The following is an 11,804-nucleotide window of genomic DNA, read 5'->3' as shown; positions in this document are numbered from 1 at the left end:
AGGCCTAAAAATGGGTTGTTCAAGCCCGAGTTTTATTCTTTCCCCGCGAACGAGACTAAAATACGATCTCATTTATTAATTAATCCTATTTAAGTAAAATAATTATTAAAATAAGAATGGCTATTAAAACAAAACTATTTTTGGTATTTTTCAAGATTATAAATGACTACAAAACATTAATGAAACTATTTTTATAGTTTTTGTTTTCTTATAATAAAATAAAGTAAAAGAGTAAAAATGAGTTGAAATAGCTATATTAGGCCTAAATTAAATATTTATGCGCTAAAATATGAAAAATCTTGGGGAGGGTCAAAAATCACATGTCTACAAGAGAAAATCACGTAAAGAGTCAGCAAATATTGTAGACAATCCAAACATGCAAGGAAGGAATAGTCAGGGCTCAACACATAGTTTTTTAACGAAGCAAATTGGTAAATCAAAATTCAAAACAACCCCGATTTAAGGAGAAAAATATTGGCTTACCATGAATAGTCGGATTGGACATAGACATATAGAGTCAGTAGACAAGTTGAACTAAGAAACTCAATAGAGGCATATTAGGATGAGAAAATCACAAGACATCTAATTATCTAAAGAAAAATCACAAAACCAAAGCAATGACAAAATCAATACACAAGTAGCTCAGAAACCAAACAAAAAATACCGAAAAAATTAGGGCTTTTAGTATAAACGAGTTAAGGTTAGAGCAAACCTAATGAAATCGGTTGAAATATATAGGAAATAGAATATTAAACACTTAAAATTATCAAATGTTTTGGAAAAAGAAATTTCCGGAAACCCTAGTTTAGAGAAAATGAAAAATCCTTTAAAAATCAGATGATTCTTGTAAAACTCATATGAAATAGGTCCAAACCATCTCAGATCTATACAGATCTAAGACATTCAGAAGGAAGAAATTAGGGTTTCGAGAAGAACAACACAGAGGTGAAGAAGCAAGCTTAGAAACCCATAGATATAGGAAGATCTTACTCGGAATTGAATCGGAACAGCCTGAAACAGGCGAGAAAGGGCCATAGATGCAATCAGACTCACCCTGGTCCCTCGAGAACCTTAGAGATGGCAGTACCAACGTAAGAGAGGCCATTAGAGACCTGATGGTAGTGGGTAAACACCATGAAAGGCAGCAAATGACCGATGATGTAGGTAAATTAGGGTTAGGGCTTGAGAGCTTTTGGAGAGGAAAGTGATTTCAGGGCGGCAGTTGGTGAGAAATGAGAGGGTTTGGGGGGTCGTTTGGAACTAAAAAAGGAAGGGGTTAATTGTGGCCGTTGATCTCTATGATCAACGACCGAGATTGAATGAGATTGGGGTTGGGTCGTGCATTATGTTTTGGGCTGGTAGGTTTAGGTTAAAAATTGGGTCGGGTATTGGGTCAAATTTGAATAAAAATAGGGCCAAATTTTAAATAGCTAATTTTAATAACTAAAAAATTTATAAAAATAATAAATGAGTACCAAAAAATATCTTTGTATACTAAAATAATTTAAAATAGTTATTTAACATTTTAAAAATATAAAAGACCATTTTATGCATAAATAACGTAATTATACATTAGTATGAGCTATTATTGCAAAGATGTACAATTTAGCTTAAAAATGTAAATGTGATTACAAAAATGCGCGAAAAGTATTTAAACATTATGTTGGTATAAATAATGAATTTTGATGGCTAAATCATCACAAAAGTAATTTGAAGGATAATTATTGGATATTTATATAATGAAAGAGAAGAAATAAATTGATTTGGAGCTTTTTAAAACTATGGAAAAAATTAAAAAACTTGTGCATGCTTATAACTGTATATGTACTATTTTGAAAGTATATATACGTGTTTAAAATATGTGAGGAAAAATTTGGTATATGAACGAGTTAAGGTTAGAGCAAACCTAATGAAATCGGTTAAAACATATAGGAAATAGAAGATTAAACACTTAAAATTATCAAATGTTTTGGAAAAAGAAATTTCTGGAAACCCTAGTTTAGAGAAAATGAAAAATCATTTGAAAATCAGACGATTCTTGTAAAAAATCAAAAGGTTCTTATAAAATTCATATGAAATAGGTCTAAATCATCTCAGATCTGTATAGATCTAAGAAGTTCAGAAGGAAGAAATTAGAGTTTTGAGAAGAACAATACAGAGGTGAAGAAGCAAGCTTAGAAACCCATAGATATAGGAAGATCTTACTCAAAATTGAACCGGAACAGCTTGAAACATGCGAGAAGGACCATAGATGCAATCGGACTGACCCTGGTCCCCCGAGGACCTTAGAGATGGCAATACCATCGTAAGTGAGGCCATTAGAGGCCTGATGGTGGTGGGAAAATATCATGAAAGGGCAGCAGATGACCGACGATGTGGGTAAATTAGGTTTAGGGCTTGAGAGCTTTTGGAGAGGAAATGGATTTCAGGGCGGCGGTTGGTGAGAAATGAGAGGGTTTGGGGGTCGTTTGGAACTAAAAAAAGGAAGGGGTTAATTGTGGTCGTTGATCTCTCTGATCAACGGCCGAGATTGAATGAGATTGGGGCCGGGTCGGGCATTAAGATTTGGGCTGGGTAGGTTTAGGTTAAAATTGGGCTAGGTATTCGGTCAAATTTGAATAAAAATAGGGCCAGATTTTAAATAGCTAATTTTAATAACTAAATAATTTATAAAAATAATAAATGAGTACAAAAAAATATCTTTGTGTACTAAAATAATTTAAAATAGTTATTTAATATTTTAAAAATAAAAAAAACTATTTTATGCATAAATAACGTAATTATACATTAGTATTGGCTATTATTGCAAAGATGTGCAATTTAGCCTAAAAATGTAAATGTGATTACAAAAATATGCCAAAAATATTTAAACACTATATTAGTATAAATAATGAATTTAGATGGCTAAATCATCACAAAAGTAATTTGAAGGATAATTATTGGATATTTATATAATGAAAGAGAAAAAATAAATTGATTTGGAGCTTTTTAAAACTATGGAAAAAAATAAAAACTTACGCATGCTTATAACTGCATATGTACTATTTTGAAAGTATATATACGTGTTTAAAATATGTGAGAAAAAATTGGGTATATAAACGAGTTAAGGTTAGAGCAAACCTAATGAAATCGGTTAAAACATATAGGAAATAGAAGATTAAACACTTAAAATTATCAAATGTTTTGGAAAAAGAAAATTTCCGGAAACCCTAGTTTAGAGAAAATGAAAAATCATTTGAAAATCAGACGATTCTTGTAAAAAAAAATCAAAAGGTTCTTGTAAAACTCATATGAAATAGGTCCAAACCATCTCATATCTATACAGATCTAAGAAGTTCAGAAGGAAGAAATTAAGGTTTCGAGAAGAACAACACAGAGGTGAAGAAGCAAGCTTAGAAACCCATAGATATAGGAAGATCTTACTCAAAATTGAAACGAAACAGCCTGAAACATGCGAGAAAGGACCATAGATGAAATTGGACTGACCCTGGTCCCTCGAGGACCTTAGAGATGGCAATACCATCATAAGAGAGGCCATTAGAAACCTGATGGTGGTGGGGAAACATCATGAAAGGCGGCAGATGACCGACGATGTGGGTAAATTAGAGTTAGGGCTTGAGAGCTTTTGGAGAGGAAATGGATTTCAGGGTGGCGGTTGGTGAGAAATGAGAGGGTTTGGGGGGTCGTTTGGAACTAAAAAAAGGAAGGGGTTAATTGTGGCCGTTGATCTCTATGATCAACGGACGAGATTGAATGAGAGTGGGGCCGGGTAGGGCATTAAGTTTTGGGCTGGGTAGGTTTATGTCAAAAATTGGGCTGGGTATTGGGTCAAATTTGAATAAAAATAGGGCCAGATTTTAAATAGCTAATTTTAATAACTAAATAATTTATAAAAATAATAAATAAATATCAAAAAATATCTTTGTATACTAAAATAATTTAAAATAGTTATTTAATATTTTAAAATTATATAAAAAACAATTTTATGCATAAATAACGTAATTATACATTAGTATGGGCTATTATTGCAAAGATGTGCAATTTAGCCTAAAAATATAAATGTGATTACAAAAATGCGCCAAAAATATGTAAACACTATGTTGGCATAAATAATGAATTTAGATGGCTAAATCATCACAAAAGTAATTTGAAGAATAATTATTAGATATTTATATAATGAAAGAGAAGAAATAAATTGATTTGGAGCTTTTTTAAAACTATGGAAAAATTAAAAAAACTTATGCATGCTTATAACTTCATATGTACTATTTTGAAAGTATATATATGTATTTAAAATATGTGAGGAGAAAATGGGTATCAACAAGAGGCATGAATTCAGGGGAGTCAAGTCTTCGGTCTTCACCCGAACGTAGCGTCCCTGCCAGCCCCGGTCTCGGTCTTCATCAATACTCGAAAAGGGGGCCTTGCTGGCCCGGCGAGTAAGCTTGATCAGTCCCCCTCGGAAATTCAGGGACTATAAACGAAGTAGATGATCGATCGCGAACCTAGGAGACTCGGTCTTATTCATGAACTAGCAAAGGAGGATCACGATCCTCCACAGAGATGGATGGATTTGCCCAAGGCGCACCTCGTACCTCTTGCAAAAATCTAGAACAATCGGGTCGACCGGGCCCAGTGTGAAGGGGTAAGTGTAAACACTTAAGTACCCCTCCACGTGGGTAGTATAGCATCCTCGGGTCCGGGGACTACCACATCCTTGCCTTCCCAATTGCAGTCCTTCTAGACCACGGGAATAACGTCTTCAGTCACAGAGCATATGTACCTTGATGCTCCTTCACCCCGGTTCTGTTTGTGTGAGGGTTTCTCGACCTTAAAGTCGTCTGCAATTGAGCAGCCCTCCGGGAATAAACACTTCCAAGGGAGGCTCGGGGGCCGGTTCGTCGGCAGCCACCACGGGAGAAGCCATTTCGAGGGCAACTACTTCAGGAGCAGCCGCCTCAGTACCGGTCGCCGGTTGGGAAGATGAAGATGCGACTTGTTAAGGAATGGATTTAGATATTTTAGCCATTATTATCTGGTAAAATTTGAAGGTTTGAAGAAAAAGTATGGAGGTTTGGAAAACCGAGTTTGAAGGATGAATAACTGAGTATGAAAATTTGAAGGAAATCTGGGTAGAAACCTGGAAATCACTATGAAGATTTGAAGATCAAAATATAAAGGTATGAAGGTTTGAAAGAAGTTTGATGATAGCTCGAAAAGTATAAAAAGAACAAAGGATGGAAGCTTTTATAGGGAAACAGGCAATGCTTCGCATTCAGGGGCAACCTGTCGATGAGCGACACGTGTCCGAAGTTAGAACGACGTGACTGATGGGCCATTTCGGCTCCTTCATTGTAATGTACGGATTAAGGAACCGGAGAACATATATCGTTTCACATTGTTTCGGCAAACCTACTCTCTGAAAAACGAGTGGACTATCTGTATACGGGTAAAACCAGTGGTAGTGAGCACCTCGATTTCCCGATGAGGCAAACGAAGCAAGGACATGACCGCAAGGAATTGGATTCGAAGCCAGGAGCCTCTTGCATCAGGGCCCGAGCAAAACACTTGCTCTCGGAGTCATCGAGACCACGCCCCCAAGTCCGGTTCGAGTTCCGGGACCTCGAAGAGCATTACCGAACGACCATGCACGATTAACAAAAGGCTATGATATTCGTATCTGACCAGATGTCACGGCGTGAATCTCGGCCCATATCTACAGTAGATCAGTAATTAGCGAAGAGAAAGATTTTACCTTTCTTAAAGTTGTACTTAGGGTAAAACTCCCCTACTATATAAAGGGGAAGCTGATTATTCATTAAACACATGGTAACACACATATTAAGGCAATATACATTTGTTTTCTCTGCTTCTAAAGATTATTCTAAGTTCTTAGTTTTGTTCATAGCTCTTCATAAGGGTTTGGTTCCGAATCGAAGGTAGGCTAATTGTTTGGATCGCAACCGAGCCCGAACTCGGTCTTACAACTGGTTTGTCCATTTATTCTATCTTTAATCTGCTCATCTAACGCTAATAATCATTTGTAATGAATTAATCCACATATTCTTAAAACCGCGTATAATTGAATTGTTATCCATTTTTAAGGGTAAACAATATTGTTGACACAGAATACTACGTATTGAAAGTAGCATTGCACTAATTATTTAAAATCTTGAATCGTCTTAACTAATTAATCACCCCCTTGAGAAAATCCTACTATCCTAAGTTTTCCCGAAATTCAAATCACATCACACAAAAAGATTAGCAAGAGCATTTTTAGCATCTTTGTTACAAACTCTTATCTATATGGAAAAAAGGGAACAAACTGATAGAATTAGTGCCATAGAAAACCCTTTTCGGCAACTTTTTTGCCAATAGGATTAATAGACACAAGCACGCATTCAGAATCAGACGTACGTGGGGGGACTTTTCATTATTGAAACTTTACACTCATACTTGTCACACTCAACTAATTATGACAGCTACCTTATACGCTTGAAATTATTTCCTAATCTGCATGATCTCTCTCTCTTAACATATTTTACCGACAGCAATCAAACATATGTAGATATGTTTTAAGTTACATAAATGGATCGTATAATGATTATTTTTAAATCATCGGTATAATTTATCCTAAGCTACTAATTAATGCTATAAAATATAATTACTTATAATTTTCTTTTCAATGATCAGATCGTGTAAAAATCTTTTATGCTATCAGTATATAAAATTTAAATCTAGAGAGATAAAGGGAAACATGATTAGGTTTACTACTTGCCAACGTTTTAAATAAAGTTAGAATCCATTATAGTACGCTAGAAGACACTAGAACGTATTCTAGTTTTAACAGATCTTGCCTCAATAATTCATTTCATCTTTGAAAAAGGAAGTTTGAATTCCTCACTTTGATGGTCTTCTTCGCAATCATTGGTATATAGACTGTTAGTCATGGCATATGAAAGATAAAGTTCTCTTACCTAAGCCAATTGCATTAAAAGCTCCGAAATAGATAAGTAATTTATAGTTACTATAGTTCAATTAGCTAGAAACTAGTATTAGTATCCGTGCGATGCGCGGATAATTAAAAAGAACGATCTACACGATAAAGTTTAATATGTTAGTGTTAATACCATCTTTACAATCAAACATTAAAAATATTTTAAGATTCCAGTAAAACTTTCATTCCATCTTCTAATAAATGTTCCATACAAATAATGATACTATACAATTTATTTGATATGAATGTTCCACAAAAAATAATGATGCTATACAATTTGCTTGATATGTAGCACGTGCCTAAGAGAATATTTTTGTAGCAAATGCTCATGACATATTGCAGTGCATTTTTCAGAAGTTGTCCTCTGTATTGAGGTTTATCACTACAAAAAAACATGGGTAAAAACTCAAGAATTTCTGGTGAACCCCTGTCACTAACATTTTGGAAAATTGAAAACCTAATTATGCGTAAGACACCTTACATTTCCTAATGCTTGTATTGAAAGTACGAAAATCCCAATAGTTGCATGAATTCGATCTCCCTAAAATAAAAAAATTGAAAAGAAATTTAAGTTAGTAAGGCGCATAAGTTGAAGAAAATACATCACAACTCGAAAAAATAACATGTAAAAGAATATGCACCTTTTCATCTTGAATAATTAATTCAATTAAATTAGAATTTTTTGGTTTCTCGCGGTCTGGAATGTGCCATAATCTAACAACACGACCCTTCAAATTTTAACTCATTTTGGACATTAATATTTCACTGATACAGTCCTAAGTAATATAGAGAAGCCAAACCTAAGCAAAAGTTGTTTAAATAAATATTTCTAAGGAAAGACAATCTAGTAAATCAATTTTTAAATATATGAAATCCTAATATTTAAAAAGGTATGTGTAAATCAATTTGTATGAGTGAGTGCGCATAAAATGATACGGATGTTCATTTTTTAGCTTTTGTTCTTATTTTAATTTTCAACGTTTTTTTTTGTGGTTAATTAAAATTTGTTAATCACAAAGCCTTAATTTTTCTTGTCTTTTTTCTTTGTCCTCTTTTTTATTTTTCAATATTATTTCCTTTAATATAATATAGATGAAAGATACAAAACGTTTATTTAATTATTTCTTTCTTAAAAAAGAATACCTACAATAACTGAATTATACACAAAATTTAATTAAAGATATATATAATAATGTATATTGTTCGTAAATAAGGTCAGATACAAAGCTTTTACTAAATATAGAATTATTATTTCAACTTAAAATTAATGTGTAAGATACAAAACGAAATTGTAATTAAGTCTTTCTCAAAAAAAAGGATATCTACCATAACTGAATTATACACAAAATTTAATTAAAAATACCTATAATTATAGTATATTGGTCTGCTTAATGAAAATTGCGTCTTTTTTTTTTTGTGTACGACCAAAATATTCTACTTTGGTCATTAAAAAGAGAATATTTTAATTTAATTAATTCTTTCTTAAATTTTTCAGTCTATTTTCTTTAGTATAATATAGATGTAAGACAAAACATTTATTTAATTAATTCTTTCTTAAAAAAGAATACATACCATAACTAAATTATACACAAAATTTAATTAAAAATACTTATAGTAATGTATATGATACATATATTAATGTATATTGTTCGCAAATAAGGTCAGATGCAAAGCTTGTACTAAATATAGAGTTATTATTTCAACTTAAAATTAATGTGTAAGATACAAAATAAAATTTTAATTGATTCTTTCTCGAAAAAGGATGCCTACCACAAAAGAAATCCTTAATAGTATCACAAATCGGTGATCCTGTAATTTTGTATGGCAAGTGTGAGTAATCATATATTGTCATGTCACAATGATCTTTTTCTTTTACTTATTTTTGGACTTTGGTCCATAACACGTTTTTGGAAAGAATTTTTTCTTTCCATTTTTATATCAGCGGAATATTTCACACCTTTTTCTCTTACCCATATTAGCTAAAAGCATTAATTTCATATTTCAACATAATATTTGTCATATGTAATATTACTCCAAATATATGTTTACGGACAACTCAATTTCGTATTTCATTTCCACCAAAAAAAAAATTAAAATAGATATACATATAGATACAAATATACGTATAAAATAGATATATAGATTAGATTTGTCTAAGATCTATTTAGATTATGTATAAGATTCATTAAACTACTTCCATTAATTATATTTCTATTTTTAATTTTTAATAATTAATGTTATCTTAAAATTTTCAAGTGGCTTCATTTTAGCTTGCCACTTGGCTTAATAACATGCTTCACTACTCTCCTTTTAATATAATATAGATATAGATATAGATAGATTGAGTAAGATCTTATTTTGCTGCTTGAATTTATTTAATTTTTATACTCAATAAATTTTTATATCATAAATAAATTTTAATTTTATTTTATATTTTAACATACTCCAAAATATAAATAGTGTTGATACCCAATTTTTTTCTATGTATTTTTACATGCAAATACTTTTAAAATAGCATATATATGCATATATAAGTATGTCCAAGTGTTTCAATAATTTTTCTAATTTCTAAAAGATTTTTAAACTGATTTATTGCCCATTTTAGCAGTACAAAAACCAATATTTATTCCCAAAATTATCATTTTTGGTGAATAACTTACTTTATTCTCATATTTATACCAAATATTGCTAGGGTAATTTTGATACATTTTTTACAAATTTATTTGGTATTTTAAAAGATAAATTGCATATAATTGCAATTTTAGCCTATTTTAAGATTAATAACATTTTATAATTATGAAATTGGTTTCAATATTTTTAAATTAATATTTATATATTATTAATTGACTCGGTACCTTTAATTTATTTTCAGAAGTTGTTTTACTATTTTTATAAAATAAAAGGAAAATACTGGCTATTTAAAATCTGGCCCCATTTTATTTCAATTATAGCCCAAATTGATCCCCTAATTGACCCAATTTCAAACCCCTAACAGGCGAACCTAATTTTAATCCAACCCACCCCGACCCAAACAATTTAACCCGCCCGACCTTCTATTTTAATTCAGGTCGTTGATCATTTTGATCAACGACCACGATCATTCCTTTCCTTTTTAATTCACCCACACCCCCTAACCCTAGCTCATTCCACTCAAACAGCCGCCTCTGAATACCCTCTCTATCTCAAACTCTCTCGAAGGTTCTTGAAACCCTAATCGTCTTCTACCATTTTCAACCTCAATCTCACCAGAATCTATGGCCTCTCAGGCCATGGATGGCCTATACTCACCTCCCTCCGCTCTTAAACGCTTGGTGTTCGAAGTTTCGAGGTCTGACCTCGATGGTGTCCGTTCAGATCTTTTCCGATTCAAGGTTCTATGGCCCCTCCGGCCTTGCTCCGGCGTATCCAAGCATTATGAGCCTATGTCTGACTTATCTGACTCAGATCAGACATTTTCCAAGCCTTTCTCGCTTTAGGGTTCTTCTGAAATCCTAGCTATTCGAGGTTTTCTCTGATTTTTTACTTAAATCGGTTCTATATTTGTGCTCTACTTGAGTTCTTAAGCGTTTTCCCCAATTTTTCTTTCAAAATTTACTTCTCCTCGATTTAGGGTTTCTGAAAAGTTCAAAATGTTTCTCCGACTTTTCTGTTCCTTTTTCTTTGTGTGTATTTGTCATGCATGTGCTTCTACTGCTTTCTTATGTTTTTCCACTATATATGTTCTTTTGTGCCTTGTCTTTCTACTGTGTTTCTACACCATGCTCGCATGTTCATCCTGCTGTGTTTTCCTATATGTTTTGTTGATATACTTTTCTGGTATTTTGTGTTCTCCTACTGTATGTATTTTTTACTGAGTTCTTAAGTTCTTTGTTTGCCTTTTACTGGACCTTTGTTTGAGTTTCCTTTAAACATGTTTATTCTACTATTTTCTTAAATGCTATTCTATCTCTTTTCTCTTCTGAACCCTGTTTAAGTCCCTTCTAAAAGGTTTTTCTTAAACATGTTCCTTCTACTCTCACTATGCTTCAAATCAGTTTCTTCACTCTGTTGCTTCAAACTCGCTATTGTATCTGTTTGTTTTCTCATGAGTCTCTGAAAGAGACCTCTGAGCCTGTTTCAATTATTTGCCTCCTCGTCTTTGTGTCTGATTCGAGTTGGGAAACCCAAGAATTTGGAGGTTTTGGTGAGTTTTGATCTTGTGTTTGGACTAGGGTTCTATTTTGGAACTCTTGACTCTCTCAGACTCACCCTGAGTCTGTCAACTAAGTTTGAATTTCTTTGTTTACGACTCTGAACTTTCTCTTCTATGCTAGACTCTTCTACTGATTAGCATGACAGCTCTTCGTGCTTAAGCACGGCTGTATGTTTTTATATGTGTGATGAATTCTTTCTTCCGAAAAGTTTTCCAACTTATGATTGATTCAGAATCCTTTTTTTAGGTTTGATTGATTGTTACTGATCTTCCTTAAGTAAAACCTTTCTTCACCTTTTCTGACTGGATTCATTTATACCAAAATTCAGACTTTGTGATTTACTGGCTGTTAATTGATTTTCTTTCCTTATTTGCACAAACTGTGTGCTACCAGACTTTTGCCTTAAATAAATCTCTGTGCATTTACCCTTCTTGTACTGCAGGTTTTGATCAATCCCTTTCCTTAATTATTTTACCCATTTGAAATCAGAATACCTCAATTAAAGGGGAACTTTTGTAATTGATTTTAAAACTATTCTCCTACCTTATTCTGTTTGCCTTCTATACTATAAAAGGGGCACGACTCCTTTCTCACCAACACACTCTCAATTTAAC

This window comes from Nicotiana sylvestris, chromosome 7, assembly GCF_000393655.2.
Source record: "Nicotiana sylvestris chromosome 7, ASM39365v2, whole genome shotgun sequence".
In the NCBI taxonomy this organism is placed as follows: domain Eukaryota; kingdom Viridiplantae; phylum Streptophyta; class Magnoliopsida; order Solanales; family Solanaceae; genus Nicotiana; species Nicotiana sylvestris.
Note: the sequence above shows the minus strand (reverse complement) of the source record.